Genomic DNA, 17,361 nt, shown 5'->3' on the forward strand with positions numbered 1-17,361 from the left:
ACGTTGCCCATCTTAAACTTACAGTGTTCTAGGTCAATCATATCTCAATACAACGTGAAAAATGAGTAAATAAATAAACAACCAAACAACTTTTCCTGTCAAATTACTGCGCGGTGCCTCTCTCCTGATTGGACTGATACCCCCGACCTATTGCCACGTAAAAAATCACATTAAAACGTGATGGCTGAACTGACACAACAGCTCTCATTTATTCTCTCCCAGACTTGGTTGGGAATCTGGGCAGAGCACCGAGGACACGGCTTGCCTCTGCTCCTGGTTTCTGGAGACCCCACTGGAGGACTGTGAGGCTGGGGGCAGGAAATCACGCGAAGGACCATTTCCCCACGTGTCAGGCAGCCGCTGCTGGTGCGGGCTGGAGACCTCAGTTCCCCTGCAGGGTCTCCTGTGGCCCAGGTCGGGCTTCCTTGCAGCATGGTGGCTGGGTTCTGAGGACAAATGTCCTGAGAGGAGGCTGTTGGAAGCAGTGGTGAGCTAACACTGGGAGCCCAGCAGCATCGGTTCCAAGCATCGCAGACCTACCTGGATCCAATGAGATGGAACACAGCCCCCCACCCTCGGGCGGAAATGTGTCAAGATCGCATTAAAGGAAGAACCCGTGGCATGAAATCTCTCAGTAGGGCCATCTTTGGAAAATACCATCGGTCACAGGCGTTCTTACGGCTGCACTCAGAAGCCTCTACTATTTCAGATTTCACTTATCCAGTTTCCCCTGAACTGGTAAGGAAAAAATCGGTAAAATACAATATAACAAAGAGGTGTCAGGAAACGTACTATCCACGAGTTCATGACATATTGACTGTGCTGTGAGGAATCCATCTATGAAAGACAGTTGGATTATGGCATCTTTTCTGCTGCATTTCCATACGACGGGACATTCAAAATAATATCTACTTTCAAGTATCTCCGATATTTTAAACCTGTATGCAGAAGTTTTCATTCCACAGAAAATATATACATAGACTTCAAACCGGTATAGGCCGAGTGCAAAAATTCAGCATATGCATATATTAAGATATGCACTTAATTTTCGATACTGTTGTCGTTGCCGTGCCGAAACATAATCACATTAAAAAGAGTCAACTCTACAAATAATAACCCACCTTTTAAAAAAGGTATTTCCCACGCAGCTTTAGAGTCATAGATGAAGAAATCACAGATTTAAAAGTGATGTCTCACAAATTTAAATGTGCTGTATGGATCTAGACCCTTGCGGTCTGATTACAGGAACCTGTCGATCCTCCTATTTATCGGAATTTTAAAGTGCTCCTCTCTTTCACGGCTTAGGCCTAGAACGGTAGTTGCACCAAGGTTACTTCTTTTCCTTCTTGGCTATTTCATTTTCACCGTCAGCTGGTGTTTTTCCAGCCACCGAAGGCAAACATGTTTCAGACTAGCTGCTGCCGCCCAAGGTGGGTCACTTTTACTGAAAAGCACCCGAGAGCCGTGGAGAAAGGAGGGGCAGGACTGTCCTGCAGCGCCCAAGCGACCCCGCAGGGCGGAAGGCAGCGCTGGTGAGAGATCCGGGGAGCGAGATGAAAGGTTAAGGGCGGCTCGGGCGCCGAACTCCCCCGCGGTCGCGTCTCTGGGTTCCCAACCCGCGCCTCGCCCAGTCCCTGCGCGAGACGCCGCGGGCGCTGAGCCCCGGGGCACAGGCGGAAGCACCCAAGTAGCAGATTTGGCAGAGGTCGCGCCGCGGTGTCAGGATGGCCGAGTGGTCTAAGGCGCCAGACTCAAGCTTCCGCTTCCCGCTCTGGGGCTTCTGGTCTCCGCATGGAGGCGTGGGTTCGAATCCCACTTCTGACACTTCTGTTTTGTTCCCCTCTCCGTGGATTCAAAATTCTCCCCCGTAACCGCCTGCGACTAACTAACCGGCCACAAAAGAGTACGGGGGTGTTTTCACGGACATTTGGACGCAACCCCTTCCCTCTTCCCAGAAACTGGAACCGCGTGCGCGGGTGGGCGAGTCATCCACAGGCGGGAGGGTTTTTTACTGAGGAGAGAACTATGGACCCGCGTGCGGAAAAGCACCTGTTCCAAAGTTCCGTCCCAAAGTCTGCAGTGCCGCCTGTGAACTCTGAGAGCGAAAACCTTTAAGTCAGCAGTCGCGGAGAAGTGGCCCCGCTGTGCAAACACACTAACAGTAAGAGCTCCCTCTGAGATTTTATCTCAGGGTTATGTGATTTATGTGATTCATTTTTTGAAGGTAAAAAAAAAAAATGCATTCTATGAAGTTCTGCGTAGGCTAACATCTTGGTCTGAAACTTCAGATCTTAGATGTTTGCAGCTTTGCTACTGAATACGAGTTTGTCCCCCTGTTACTGAATTACTATCCAGCAACTTCTCCGGCAGGGATGTGTCTCGGTGGGATTCCAGCTCAGCTCCACCGCTGGCCTTGCCTAGGAAAGTCATTGTAGTAGTTTTTTTTTTTCTGTGTTCAAAATAGAGATATATCTGACACACAATATTGTGTAAGCTCAATATCGTGTAACACTTAAGGTGTACAACAGAGTTCTTAGCTGGCCACATAATTATCATTTCTTCTAGTGCTGACAACAACCAGCATCTCGGTTCTTGACAAGTTTAATGTTCATAACACAGTTTTGTTGTTTATAATCACTGTGCTGTCTTTTAGGGTTCCGGGACTCATTTATCTACTAGTTGCAAATATACGCCCTAGAGTATCTCTCCCACCCACCCCCACCCCCAGCTCCTGGATTCCACCACTCCACTCTCTGCTGACACAATTTTGTTTTTAATTCCACATATCTCCTATATGTAGTATTTGTCTTTCTCTCTCTGACTCATGTCACTTAGCATAATATACTCAGGGTCTATCCATGTTGATTCAAATGGCAGAATTTCCCTTTTTTCTCCTGGCTGAATACTCTTCTATTATATACGTATAGATGTATGTCTCCCACATCGTGATCCATTCATGCATTGACAGACAAAGGTCACTTCCATATCTGGGCCATTATGCATAATACTGCACTAAACATGGGAGTGCCTATGTGTCTTCAATGCTGCTTTTATTTCCTTTGAATAAATACCCAGAAGTGGTATTTCTGTGTCATATGAGAGTTCTATTTTTATTTATTTCTTTTTTTGAGGAAACTCCACCCTGTTTCCGGCAGCGGCTGTCCCCGTTTGCACCCCCACCAGCAGTGAGCCAGGGCCCCCTTTTCTCCACATCCTTCCTTCAACAGCCTCTTCCTGAGGCTGGCTATTCTAACAAGTGTGAGGTGATATCTCATTGTGGGTTGGATTCGCATTTCCCTGACAGCTAGTGATGTTGAGAACCTTTTCGTTTGCCTGTTGTCCATTCGGACGTCGTCTTTGGGCAAATGTCTATTTAGTTCCTCCGCCCATTTTTAAATCAGATCGGTTGCTACTTTGTTATTAAGTTGTATGAATTCTTTACAAACTTTGAATATTAACCCCTTACCCAATACATGGTTTGCAAAATTTTCCTCCCATTCTGAGTGAGCCCTGGGACCAAAGGGTGGTGATGAGTGAGGCAAAAACCAAAACAAGCACTGTCAGGAGTGGGATTCGAACCCACGCCTCCACGCGGAGACCAGAAGCCCCAAGGCGGGAAGCAGGTGCTTGAGTCTGGCGCCTTAGACCACTCGGCCATCCTGACGAACCGTGCACCGTTGGGGGGTAAGGACCATTAATGACCGAGGCCCTTCCGTGCAGGAAGGGGGCGGGGCTCTGTTTCCAGAAGGCACGGGGGCGAAGCACCCGCAAACCCGAAGGCACAAGCGGACGAGCGGTGCGGGGAGTTGCGCGCTGGCGGCGGGGTGAAGGCGCGCGTCCCGGGGGCCTGCCTGCAGGCCCCGTCTAGGGCGTGGGGTGCGGCTGCAGGTGCTACCGGAGCCGGGGTGCGCCCGCCGTGCCTCGGGGGCTTCCCTGGACGGTCACGGACCCTCCCGCGCCTTCATCTGCACGAGCTTTTCCGCGGGGAGCCGGCCCCGGGGCGCAGCGGTGTTTCCGCGTCTCACCGGCTCCGGCCAGGGCGCGCGGGGGCCTTGAACGTCCCTGCGCGGCCCTCGGGTTCCCTCCCCAGGGTCCCCCGGCGCCACCTCCTGGCTCCCCTCTCCTCTCCCCTTCCATTCCTTCGGCCTGCAGGGCGAGAAGGGATGTGATGCGGGGCGCGCCTCATCATAGGGCGCAGAATGAGAGAAGTAGGAGGGCACGGACGACTGGCTTCACCATCTCTCCTGAGTTGAAAAAGACGTTGTCTTTCAAATCCCTCCTGCCTCGACCAATGTTCCCTTTTCCTGCTGCCCCATAGGAGCGTTCTTGGTCAGTTCCCCCAGTTAATGGCCTGCAGAAACCTGTCGTTTCCCACGAGGACCCCCGAAACATGCAGGCCCCGACTGGCAGACAGCTGTGCCAGGATCCTAGTCTGTGCGCACGGCCGTGGGGGGCCGTGTGGGGGGGGGGGATAGTTGTCTGGTTTGGGTTGGTGTCGGTCTTCACAGAGAGCACCCCAGATACTGTCTCCAAGGCAACGCAAAGTAGTAGAAAACGTGAAGGTCTTGAATCAGATGTGTGTGCCTGAAGCCCCGTGACTCACAAAAGTGTGGTGTGGGATCGCTTTGCATGAGTCGGGCCATCTGTGAACGTGTCCTCCATCCCTACATTTAGGGAACAAGTCCCCCCTCGAGATCCTCCAGGGATTAAGGAGACTTCATGTAGGCCTCCCCCCCACCCCACCCCAGCAAACCATGTGACAAGTGGCCGCTGCTCAAGACCCCGGCCACCTTCACTTTTCTATTGGCTAACGTGGCTGCTGTAGCAACAACTCCAATCCCCTGCTCCATTGCCCTTTCTGAACTGTGGTGTTCTATCTTCCAAACACTTAGAAAATGTGCTGCCAGTCCTCCTTTCTGCCAATGAACTTGTTTTCAGACTTCGCCTGCCCACCTTGGGCGGTGTGCTCTCTCAAGATGCCCTTGACATCTCAGTCAGGACTTCTTCCTCCTTCTCTCTTGGAAACTCTCCCAATATATTGGTGCTATCAAGCAGATGAAAAGGCAAGGCCTTGGGGTGCCAGGCTGGCTCAGTCGGTAGAGCCTGTGACTCTTGATCTTGAGGCTGTGGGTTTGAGCCCGATGTTGGGTGTGGAGGTTACTTGGCAAATAAAGTCTTTTTTTAAAAACCTGAAAACTTGACTTCTAAACATATCATATGAACACAATGTCAAAGGTTTCCTGTGTCTCACTAGTTAATGAGTAAACACTTAGAAATGTTTCAAAGGAGAATGGGAAGAACAGACCACACACAATCAGAAAGGCTGAAGTCAATTTGCTAACAGGTGCAAAACTGGTTAATATCCTATAGCACACTAAAGTTCAATGTTTGGGGTCCTCTCTTCTCCTGGACAGAATTGTATTCCAAGCGTGCAAAATCCTTTGCAGTGATGTAGACAAGAAGCACTTGCAAAATTATTTGTTTTAATAAGTTAACCTCTACCACCATAGAGTTCTAAAATAGCCTCATGAATAAAAGTCAGTCCAAGGTGCCCATTCCTATAAAACTGGATAATTCCCAGAGGGTCTGCTAGACCATGCCCAGCACTTCACTAAGGCAAGGACCCAATCATTTCTGTTGTCCATTTTTACGTCTCTGATGATTTTTTGACGCATGTGAAATCTTATATAAGCTGATTAACAGTAAGCTAATTAGGAGAGTGGAGAGAGAGACATGTTTGATCAGGTCACTGTGTTCTGACTCTTGTCTCAGTTTACCTATGTATAAAATGGGATATATGTATTTAATTTCAGTACCGTGGTCAGGGAGAACACTTTAAAACCTTTTATGCTTTCCTTAGTTTACATGCTTTTCAAGGGGAGCAGAATAGACCACCCCAGGGTGTGCCACTTTGGCATTTGACTCAACTGCCTGAAAAATGTAGACAGAAGGCCTGGCCCAGGAAGAGAGCAATTAGCAGAAAAGACCATAAAAAGTGTGGAACAGGGGTGGTGAGCTGGGGGGAGCTCACAGGGCCTGTTTGTTCTAAGTCCTTCCTGTGTCCCATTGTCTTTGCACCACATGACAGATATTTGTTTACCAAAAGTTTGCTCTGCCCATCTTCCTGTGAGTCGTCTTCCTTCTTGTTGAAGCCCCAACCCCTGTCCCATTCCTTAGCTCAGAATGGCATATAAATCAACTTGCCCCTGAGTCTCTTGTCTTTGGGGCTCCCATAGGTATGAAATTAAGTGTGTTTTCTCCTATTGATCTGTCCTATGTCAATTTAATTAACAGACCAGCCAAAAGAACCTAGAGGATAGAAGGAAAATTTTTCCTTCCCTACACTTTCCAATGGACTCGTGTGTTCCCAAAATTAATAAAAACAAATGTATTCTTCTTCTTTTGTTCTGCATCTTTTTTTTTCTATCCGTCCCTATTTGATTATTTAAACTATCAGATGTATGTAGTGTTGATGACGTTTTGGGGTGATGGTGGGGTGGTCCGGAGCCGACAATCAAGAAAAAACTCTTGAAGACACATCCTTGGTGCAAAAAAAGGTGATTTTATTAAAGCATGGGGACAGGACCCATGGGCAGGAAGAGCTGCATGGGGTTGTGACAGGTAACTCATTATATACCCTCAGGCTGGGAGGGGGTCAGGGATAGGTTAAGTCTCTAAGGAATTTTGGGAGCAAGGTTTCTAGGACTTTGAGGGACTGGCTGTTGCTAAGGAAATGCCACTAACTGCCGTTTAATAAAACCTCAATCATGAGACCCTTCAGATGTATACCAGGGGCCATAAGCTTGGAGTCTGATTGGCAGCATCTATCTAGGGGCAGTTGAGATAAAGGAAGTAGACTTACAGGATCCTCGAGGTTGGGATAATGTTAAGCTAAGGTTCTCTTTTGCCCCCAGCAAAGCGTCATCATCGAGGCAGCTGAGATCCTAGCGGGAGGTCACTCTACCAGTTTCAAGGAATGTTAGTGGGCTGTAGGCAGTAAGGGAATTTAATTTTTCATCTGCCTTAGTTTCCCACATCACCGTGGCCAGCACTGAAACCCCTTTCCTTTGTTCTTGGGTAGCCAGGAGTGTCCTGGGAATATCACACATATCCCACCTGGGGGCGGGGGTGTCCAGCCTGTACTTTGCCCTCAGCTTGCCCCACGCTCCCCCATCAGTGTGAAGGGAATTCAAAATCAGCATGTAATATTTGTTTCTCAACCCCAATACAATGTACAAGTCAACTGAAACAGTCAAAACCTAGCAGACCAGAGATATGGCCAAGGTCATGAAAGACTCCACGATTTGACTGATTGACGAACTAACTCCATACTGGTAGAGTAAGCAGTCAGTTAGGTTCTAACAGGATGTCTGGAGGCCAGCAGCAAGGAAGTCAGAGGCGGTCCTGGTAACACTCGAAAACAAAGCCACGAGAAGCCAGATGGCGCCAGACAGGCCAGAAACCCTCACCAAGTAAGGGAGAAAAGGCCCCCTAAACCCTACTCCCACCAAAAAAATCCTAGATATTCCATCCCCTAGTTAACAACTGTCAGTAAAAGCTAGACACCCAGCCCCTGACTGCGGCTCTCCCCTGAGCTCACTCACTCTCACATCTCTAGTGTACTCCCACTTTAATGAACTTCCTACTTGCACCCCTCAACTGTTGTGTCCGGTCTGTCCTTGAATGCTTTCTTGTGACAAGACCGAGAGCCTTCGGGGACGTCCTGGGGATGGGCTCCCCAGTCTACCCGGGACCACTTTCAGCCCAACCATGCCAACTGCAGCCCCAACAGAAAGACAGGGACTTAACCTTGCACAGACTCGACCTTGCAAATGGACACCACTCTACTATTCCAGCCCCGGGAAGACACGTTCTTCCTGTCCACCACCCCCCCACCCCAGCCCAGCCAATGAGAAGCCACCATGCTTCAACTTCCGGTTTGCTCCAACAAACCTTTGGTTTGGAACTGCCTTCCCAGCTCACCCCTTTTCTGCTTAAAAAAGCACATTTCTCCTTTGTTCCCTGGACTTGCCTATGGTTTTGCCAGATTGCAATTCTCTTTTATTCCCAAATAAACCCATCTTTCGCTGGTAAAAATAATAGGCAGTTTTTGTTTTTAAGGTTAATAGGCTAATTCAATACTGAGACAATAAATATCTTTATTGATTTAAAAGGTCTTTACAGAATAATTGTTCAACACTTACTTTATGTGTCACTAGAAAATAAGCTCTCTGAAGACAAAAGTTTAGTTTCTCATTCTCACTGCTTAGAACTGTGTCTGGCACATAGTAGTGAAAAGATAAGTTTCAATAAAAGTAAAGCCGTAACTCATACAGATATAAGAACCACCGTACGTTAAAGGCTTTATTTAACTCATAATACAGGAATCCAGCAGATTTTATCAGTTTAAAGGAGAATCCAAAGAGTAGGTATATTTATAGCTCAGGAATACTGAAATAAATGTGAAAATGTGACCCCGCCTTTTGGCACAGCAGGGAAGGGAAGTCATCTGAACCTCTACTGTCCAAGACAGAGTTTGTATGTCTATGGACAAGAATTATTTTCCATTGCTCCCAGCTATTCACAATTGCCAAATTGTCGAGTGAATCAGAATTAGATAACCCAGAGGGGATTCTTTGAGAGAATGCGGTTTTCCGGTTTTCCGTTGACTCAAGACATTTTCCCCTATTATACTTATTGAATGTTTGTTGATTAAAACAAGACCGCAGTATCTGCCCCTCCCTCACTTGTGCTGTCTCTGTCTCTCTCAACATAAATAAAAAACTTTAAAAAAAAACCAATTACCACGATGAAATATAAATAATACCTCCAGTGCCAAAGAAAGTTTGCTTTATGGTAATTGGAGGCAAAATTTCACTGGCTTGTAATTCTACTATTCTTCCTTTCATTATCTTGTCTTTTTGTTGCATAAAATTACATTAACATACATCCTATTTTACTTTTAGCTTTTAATATGTAACTTTCTGGAGATTACATTTTTTTCTTTCTTTTAAGAGGCATCGTGCTATCTTCTTATACTAACAGAAAGAATACCTACTTTGAAATATTTTAATCTCAGGATCTGTAGACTAACATTAAACCGTCACTGGCTGGTTCTACAATCAAAGCACAGCTGTTCTCTTTCTTGTTTGAACCTTTTAATCTGTTTTCCATGCCTCTTTATTAGTCTTTCATATTTTCCACCTCTTAAATTCTGTCATACTGCTTCCGGAATATTCACTTAGATTTAGTCTAGTTTTTCTCTCTTTATTTGCATATTTCTGTTTACCCTTAGAGTGTTGAGTATGATTTTTAAAAGCACAGTTCTTAACTTTCACGTAGTCAAATTTGTCAACCTCTGTCTTCACCGTTGAGTTATATTTTGTCTTCACTCTGGAACGAAATTCACTTCGAGGTCAGTTCTGTACACTTCCATGTAGATGGCCACATTAAAAAGAAAAATCTACCGCGGGTGGTGATTACACAGCCTTCAGCAGTGGGATTTCAAAATGAAGACTCCACAATCTCCCCTTGAAAACACCAGGCTCCCCCGTTGAAAATTCAGCTCCCGACTTTCCAAAAGTGAGAGCAAGATAGCAAAGAAGGCCGTGGAGAGGCCAGGAAAGAGAACGGGAGCCCTGGGAAACTGGGGGAGATGGACCAGCTACATAATTTACGGGACCCAATGACAAAGGAAAATGGGGACCCCCGGCTCAAAGAGCGGGAGAAACGTGCTGCTAAAATTACTAAAATATACCCGCATGGGGGTGGGCTAGAGGCTCACTCCCACCAAGACTCCCACCCAGCGTCCCCTGGTAACGCCAGCTGCGAGACTACAACCTTTCCCCCCAGATCTCCTAGGGAGCTTACTGCTGGAGAGGGGGTCAGGAAGGGGAGTGGGAAGGGCAAGTTGGCACAAAACCATCTCTGGGAGGGAAGAGCCAGGAGAGCCCAGGCTTCAACGAAAGCCCCAGCCTCAACACGCTCCGTGCCCCAGTGAGCCTCACAAAACATATTTAAAGGGAAATAGCATCTGCAAAACATATTTAAAGGGAAGCAGCATCTGCGGAGCATAAACCCCAAGACAGAGCCCTTCTAAGTGTGGGTTTGGGGGTGACAGTGACTGCATAGGTTCAGGCCCATAAATCCGGCCCTCTTGGGAATCACATACCATATTCAGAACCTTGAGAGAAATAATAGCTGAATCGCTCTGGGGGCGAAGTATCAGCTGCGGTTCTAGCGGCTTCCAGCTGGAGCTGAACTGTGATTGTGACTTGGGCCTTCTCAATCAGACCTTTCTAAGTAACTGAATAGAAACTGGTAGACAGGGGCGCCTGGGTGGCTCAGTCGGTTGAGCGTCTGACTTCGGCTCAGGTCATGATGTCGCGTCCGTGAGTTCGAGCCCCGCGTCGGGCTCTGTGCTGACGGCTCAGAGCCTGGAGCCAGTTTCAGATTCTGTGTCTCCCTCTCTTTGACCCTCCCCCGTTCATGCTCTGTCTCTCTCTGTCCCAAAAAAGTTGAAAAAAAAAATTAAAAAAAAAAAAAAGAACTGGAAGACAGTTCTGAAGCTGACGAAGAGGCAGTAAGGAGTGGGCGATAGAAACGGTTCCTTAAGAAGCCTGAAGGATCTATCCTCTTTCCGCCGTCTTGGAACCTGTGGAGGACTCCTGAAACGACAAATACGTCTGGAAGGCTGCTCGCGGAACCAGAGGGAGCACACAGCTCCTCTTAAAATTGAAGGTGTTTATGCTCGAGATGAAACTGAATTCTATCTAGGCAAGAGATGTGCTTATGTGTACAAAGCAAAGAACAACACAGTGACTCCCTGTGGCAAACCGAATAAAACCAGAGTAATCTGGGGAAAAGTGACTCATGCTCATGGAAACAGTGGCATGGTTCGTGCCAAATTCCGAAGCAACCTTCCTGCTAAAGCCATTGGCCACAAAATCCGTGTGATGCTGTACCCCTCAAGGATTTAAACTAACTGAAAAGTAAATAAATAAAGGTGGAGATTTGTTGTCTTGTATTTTTGTTAAAAAAAAAAAAAAGGCTGAAGTATTGATAACTTGCCTTTGTAAAAATCCACTTACAAATGTGACCTCTCCCCAGGAGAACCGCAAAGTTACCTTGGCTTCCACTCAAAACGAAACGTGGGGGAAATGCTACCTCTCCAGTAGCAGGCGCCTTCTATGTTCCAGACTTTTTTTTTTTGCTTTTTAACTTTGGAGCAATTCAAATCATACGAACGAATATAACATTTAACCATGAAGCTGAAAGGAGAGAAGTCTGGTTTTGAATAACTACGCAGCAGGTGGCCATGGGCTCAGATGTGAGCGAAGGATCCCCTTGGGTTCTGTAGCTCCAAGGCCAAGAGCCTGGAGGAAAGACGGAAACACCTGCGCGAACTGAGAGGAGGCTTCATATACTTCTGCGGAGGAGAGAGTCTTTCAACGATGCTCTCGGGGCATCCCTGGAAGGTGGGAGAAAGAAGAGACGGTCGATGAGAGGGACAAGAAAGAAGAGCGAAAGGGTGTCAGGTAAGAAATGAGGACATGGAAAAGTTTGAAAACAGCTTGGCAGGAGTCTTTGTCGGGGAGAACCAGGCCTCGCTGGCAGAAACGGGTCCAGACATAACCTAGAAAGCGATCCGGGCCTCGGTTTCTGCTCCAAGGTCACAACATACGTACAGACTCTCTCCCAAACACCGACTCAGTGTTGGGACCAGAGATTGGAGATTTCGTGTAGGCAGGACGTCACGCTGCAGGGGAAGAGGGCACGGAGCCTCCTGTGAGTCCGGCGCTCGCCCCTTCCCTGCAACCCCGGTAGTGGAGGTTCTGCAAATAGTGCTTGTGGCTCCTCCCTCTGCCCCGCGCTCTGCCCCCGACCCTCCCTCCGCTCTCTCCCCCCACCCCGGCATGCCCCGCCCCCTTCCCTCGCTCCGCCCCGCCCCCTCCCTCCGCCTTCGCTCCGCCCCCGCCTCGCGCGCCCCTCCCTCTACCCCGCCCAGCCCCCTCCCTCCCCTCCCTCCGCTCTCGCCCCGCCCCCGTCCCAGCCTGCCCTTCTCTCTGCTCTGGCCGGGTCCCCACCCCATCCTTCCCCTCCCTCTGCCCCGCCCCTCCCCTCTAGCGAGCCCAGGCTCTGCCCCACGCCCCTGCCCCCTCCTGGGTGGCGGAGGTGCAGGGCGACCTAGTTTCGGGTCCACGAGCGCGCAGGTTATGGCGCGAGAGCTCCGAGCTTTGAACCCCCCGGCAGAACTCCACGCGGGCTCCCGAGAAAGGGCTGCGGACCCTGGGTTTTCTGAGTGTGTACAAAGGCGCGGACGTGTGAGGGATTCCTGTGGTCGCAGGTCTGAGAAGGAAATGTGCGGTGGACCCCGAGTGGAAGGCGGTAGAAGAGCCGGCGGAGAAGAGAGTGTAGACACCCGAAAAGACGTACTAATTAGTGAGAGTCTAGGCCGCTGTCGCCGCAGGTAGCAGAGTGGCGCAGCGGAAGCGTGCTGGGCCCATAACCCAGAGGTCGATGGATCGAAACCATCCTCTGCTAGCGTGCTTTTATTCAATCCGCACACTGCCCTCTCCAGCTCCAAGATCCGCACGAACACCAAGGCTGCTCGTGACAGTGACACTACTACCTTACCTCTCTTGATCTCTTTTGGATCTTGTTGGAAATTGGCCATTATCAAAAGCGTGTCTTTATTAACATTTTTGACGCTCACCCCATACTGGGAAGGGACGCGTCATCCCGTTTATGGTCCCCGCGTCTTGGCCCCTGCCGAGGTGCGACCACGTGTCGTGCACGCACGAAGACCTGCGGTGACAGAGGCCGCGCACGCGCTCGCATGCGTGCCTGGTCCGTCCCTCCCGTACACAGGACGGAGCTCAGGACCGAACGTGGAGGTAAAAACAGCAGGGCGAGGACGCAAGCGGACTCCCGAGCGTCGCTGGGGAGGGGGCGGTGCACTGGCCGGGGTTCACGTCCCTGCCGGGTCGGACGAGTGGGCGCAAGAATGGCAGAACTGGCAAAGGGGGGTCGGACAGGTGTGGGGGACACCTGGAGGGGTGGAGGGAAGGAACGTGACGGAAGGCGAGGACCGACTTGGACACTGCGGCGCGTCCCGGACAGAAGCCCGTCTGAGAAGAGGCGGCCGCGCGTTTGCCCGCTGCTCCACCCCCACAGCCCAGGAACCCCGACGCCGAAGGAGAACACTGCCGGAAGCAACGGGAATTGAACCTCTGCCCTGTGCCGCAACCTTCGTTCTTTACCCAACGTCTGGCTCTCCTAAGTTTCCTCCCATTTTCGGAAGTCGCGGGTGGAACCCGCGCTTCCTCCTCGCGGTGAGCCGTGGGGACACCCGCGCGTCCACGCCCAGGCCGGCTCCGGGGGCTCTGCCCGCAGTCCTCTCCTGCAGGAATATTCCTTCCCACCAGACGGATCCCCCCTGTTCCCAAGCGACTCTCCTCCCACGCCCCCTGCAGTAAATACACCCAATACTTGTGTCGCGAAGAAATGCCGCGCTCAATGCCGTCGAGCTCAGCGGCCGCGCTGAGGCCAGGGCTGTGTGAGCGGCGCAGCTGGGGGACGCCAGTGATCTCTGGAGTCACGGGCATCACTCGCACTTCTTGGAGCCCTTAGTCATCATATGCAGTGAATTAGGGCCCCTGTCGTGAAGCCTGGGTAGCTCAGTCGGTAGAGCATCAGACTTTTAATCTGAGGGTCCAGGGTTCAAGTCCCTGTTCAGGCGACCCGTCGTTGTTTTATTTCAGTTAGGCCTACATTCTCTGGAACGGGGTCTCCACAACAGCCGAAACAGACCAAGGCATATCCTTGCAAGAGTTTACGTTTTTGGTCTTTCAGTAATCACATTTGTCTGTTTTCACGTTCCTTTGACACGACTCATTAATCTTGGAGCGAAGCCTGTCAGGAAGGGAAGAGAGTCTTTGCCGTCTGTCTCCGAGGTGACACAGTTTGGGACAACTCTTCCTACACGGAAAGTTTGTGGCACCTTAAGAGTGCCTGGCTGAAAAGCCATATGCGAACACATTTTGAAATGGTCTTAGCTGCTTTTTTGTCTTTACATTAAAAAGTTTCGGTTCTTATCCAGGGATTTGGATTATGGTTAAAGGCCCTGATCGTGGGCTTTTAAGTGCATGGTGTGTGTGCGTTAAACCACGGCCCTGGGAACCCAAGGTACTGAGAATTGACTGGTTTTCTAATTTTTTACGCTTTCAGCCTGACGACATGTAGTATAAATACTGCACTTAAGTTCATTGTGTTGGGTCTCTCCTTTTCTCGTTGTTATATTATTCATTTGAAATAATCAGGTTCATGCCATGTTGCATCTCTACCCTACCCTTGTTTATTTTATTATTTTTGTAGGCACAGGGACGATATCGTTCTAAAGGTCAAAACCATGCAGAGATACTCGAAGAAATGTCACTCGCCTCAGCGGCTCTTTGGTTTTCCTTCCCTCTCTCTCTGCCCACTCCCACCTTCTCTCTGTGGGCAATCAGTCCCCACTCGGCTTATCCTTCCTGTACCTTTTCCTGAACAAACAAGCAGATACACAATTTTAAAATTTCCTCTTCTTTCCTAAAGAAACTATACCGCAGATGTTGATTGGCCCTTAATCTTTTCACTCACCAAAAGACCCTAGAGATCACTCTATGTCAGTTCATCGAGATCTTCCCTGGTCTTCCATTGTTACGGCCGCAGAAGTACCCCGTTGGGGGAAAGTAATGCTTTATTTAACCACGTTCTTCTGTTTGGGCATTTCGGTTGTTCGCAGTTACAAATAATATGCGCACGTGTGTTTTCATTCTGTTGAAGGTAAGTTTTCAGGGGAGGTCATGAGGTTTGGGATTGTTGGGAGAAATGATGAATGCCTATGTGATCTTGTTAGATATGCCCCAATTCCCCTCCATAACGGTTATATCAATTTGTATTCCCACCAGCAATAAGTAAGACTGCCTGTTCCCCATAGCTTTGACATACCTTTTAATTTTTGTAAATCTAATAGCAGAAAAATGGCATCTCACTTTGGTGTGAATTTGCATTTCTTTATCTGTTAGAGTTCGGATATACTTTTATATGTATAAGGGACTTTAAAAAATTTTTTTTAACACTTGTTTATTTTTGAGAGAGAGAGACAGAGCGCAAGTAGGGGAGGGCAGAGAGAGAGGGAGACACAGAATCTGAAGCAGGCTCCGGGCTCCCAGCTGTCAGCACAGAGCCTGACATGGGAAACCACAAACCATGAGATCATGACCTGAGCCACCCAGGAGCCCCTAAGGACTTTTTTAATATCTTAAAAAATTGTCTATTAACATCTTTTTACTATTTTACTATAAAGTTTTGGCTTTTGTTTCAATTGTTAATTGTTAATTAATTGTTCATTGTTTATCTCTATCTTAGACATGTTAACACAACAAGAAAACACTACATAACAGAATGGGGGGGTTCATTTAAAGTAGTGATAACAGGAAGATAGAGATCCTTGCAATGAACTGAATGTTTGTACCACCCGCCCCCCAATTCATATGTTGAAATTCCAAACCCCAGTGTGATATATTGGGATGTGGGGTGTTTGGGAGGTAATTGGGTCAGGAGGGTGAAGTCCCCGTGAATGACATTAGTGACTTACAAAAGGAACCCCGGAGTGCTCTCTAGCCCTCTTTGCCCTGTGAGGATACAAGAAAACAACCCAGAGGAGGGCTCTCACCAGACCCCAGCCACACTGGCACCGCCAGTCTTGGACCTCCAACCTCTGGAACTGTGAAAAATAGATTTTTGTTGTTTATGAGCCCCTCAGTTCATGGTACTCAGTGAAACCCTTTGTCAATAAGAATGAAAACAAATACAATAAACGGTCAGTTGAAAAAGCCAGAATAATATCAACAAAATTAACAGACGAAAACACAAGGAAGAAAATGAGAAAAAATAAAGTGCAGAAAACGGTGTGGTAGAAAATAGAATAAAATCAAAATCCTGAATTTCTGGAAGAAAATAACTTAAGGCAAACTAATGGCTAATTTAATCATGAGAAAAAGGAGAAAACAGACCTAAGAAACACTGAAGGGAAATCAACATCGAAAACAAAGAGATGTTGTCAACATTATAAAAATATTTTGCAAACCCCTTTGAGATATATTTGAAAACCTAGACGAAACAGATGAGTCCTAGAGAAATGCGGTTTACCAAAATCAAGACTACATCAGCAGAAAACTTAGACTATGTGCCATAAAACAGAGAACGTTATCAAGGTACTACTCCACAAAAAACCACGAGGCCCAAATGGTCTTGAGAAGAATTCTGCCAAATCTACAAACATCAGATAGTCTGAGTGCTACATAAATTATTCTAGAACATAGTACATGAAGGAATACTTTCTAATTCTTTTTATGAAGCAATTATAGCATTAATGTCTGAACCTAACAGTAAAAAAATGTACATGTGATGATCATACATGAATATCAATCTGAAAATATTGACATTAGCAAACAGAGTCCAACACCATTCTGCCAGAGTGAGATTTAGTCCAGGAATTCAAGATTGTCCCATTTTTACGAAGTCCATTAAAGGATAAGGATATATCACATTAATAGATGTAAAGGGAAAAGCCATATGATATCTTCTGATACTGATGAAGGAGCATACGGCAAGGTGACACCCTCCAACCTCCCCCCCAAGCCCCCACCTCTGCCCAGAGGGGTGGGCTCTTTGTGACATTCCTCAGGCTCCCCTGGTTGCCCAAGAACCAAAGAAAGGGGAAAACAAATGGTTAACCATAGAGATCACAGTCGTGCAGGACCTGAGTCTCCATCAGTTTGTGTTTTCATGATTTACAAGAAAAAAGGCAATCTCCAGACACCTCTAGACTTAGTTTCCTGGAGCCCCAACATGCCCCTCCCCTCCACAGTGGTGTGGGGAACAAGGACAGAAGGAAATGGCAGAACTAAATTTCCTTAGAACCTGCAGCTCATTGACAAATTCTTGAGGCAGGCAGAGTATAACATTCCTCCGGGAACCCCTACGGTCTTAATGTTCATGCTTCGATAGAGGGAAAACCACCTTAGCTTGACAATAGCCAGGTCTCTGGTATCTTCTGAGTCCTCTTTAGCATATGAAAGTCATTTTGGAAACTTCCCTTTTACCTTCAAGTCCCCCAACTCCCAAGTGTGTAATCAGTCCCTCCTCACAACCCCAGAGCTGCTCTTCCTGCCCACAGGTCCTGTCCCCATGCCTTAATAAAACCACCTTTTTGCACAAAGACGTCTCAAGAATTCTTTCAAGGCCATCGGCTCTGGACCCCCCACCAGTCCAAAACCACATCGATACGGATACTGAAAAATTAGGTAAAATTCA

General features: G+C 48.1%; 1 protein-coding gene and 4 non-coding genes across 5 annotated transcripts in view; 4 read left to right on the plus strand and 1 right to left on the minus strand.

The window, feature by feature from the left end:
• The window catches only part of LOC109252608 (histone H2B type 1-C/E/F/G/I), a 490,736-nt gene that overhangs the window by 109,553 nt on the left and 363,822 nt on the right, over positions 1-17,361 (plus strand). The gene's annotated exons all lie outside the window — the stretch shown is intronic.
• Positions 1,719-1,824, plus strand: TRNAL-CAA (transfer RNA leucine (anticodon CAA)). Its single transcript has 2 exons — positions 1,719-1,756; positions 1,779-1,824. It is a non-coding gene; the product is annotated as a tRNA-Leu (tRNA).
• Positions 3,559-3,664, minus strand: TRNAL-CAA (transfer RNA leucine (anticodon CAA)). The gene is made up of 2 exons: positions 3,627-3,664; positions 3,559-3,604 (listed from the first exon to the last, which is right to left on the minus strand). It is a non-coding gene; the product is annotated as a tRNA-Leu (tRNA).
• Positions 12,472-12,543, plus strand: TRNAM-CAU (transfer RNA methionine (anticodon CAU)). Its single transcript has one exon. It is a non-coding gene; the product is annotated as a tRNA-Met (tRNA).
• Positions 13,669-13,741, plus strand: TRNAK-UUU (transfer RNA lysine (anticodon UUU)). The gene has a single exon. It is a non-coding gene; the product is annotated as a tRNA-Lys (tRNA).

This window comes from Panthera pardus, unplaced genomic scaffold (assembly GCF_024362965.1).
Source record: "Panthera pardus isolate Hobbes unplaced genomic scaffold, ASM2436296v1 HiC_scaffold_17, whole genome shotgun sequence".
In the NCBI taxonomy this organism is placed as follows: Eukaryota; Metazoa; Chordata; class Mammalia; order Carnivora; family Felidae; genus Panthera; species Panthera pardus.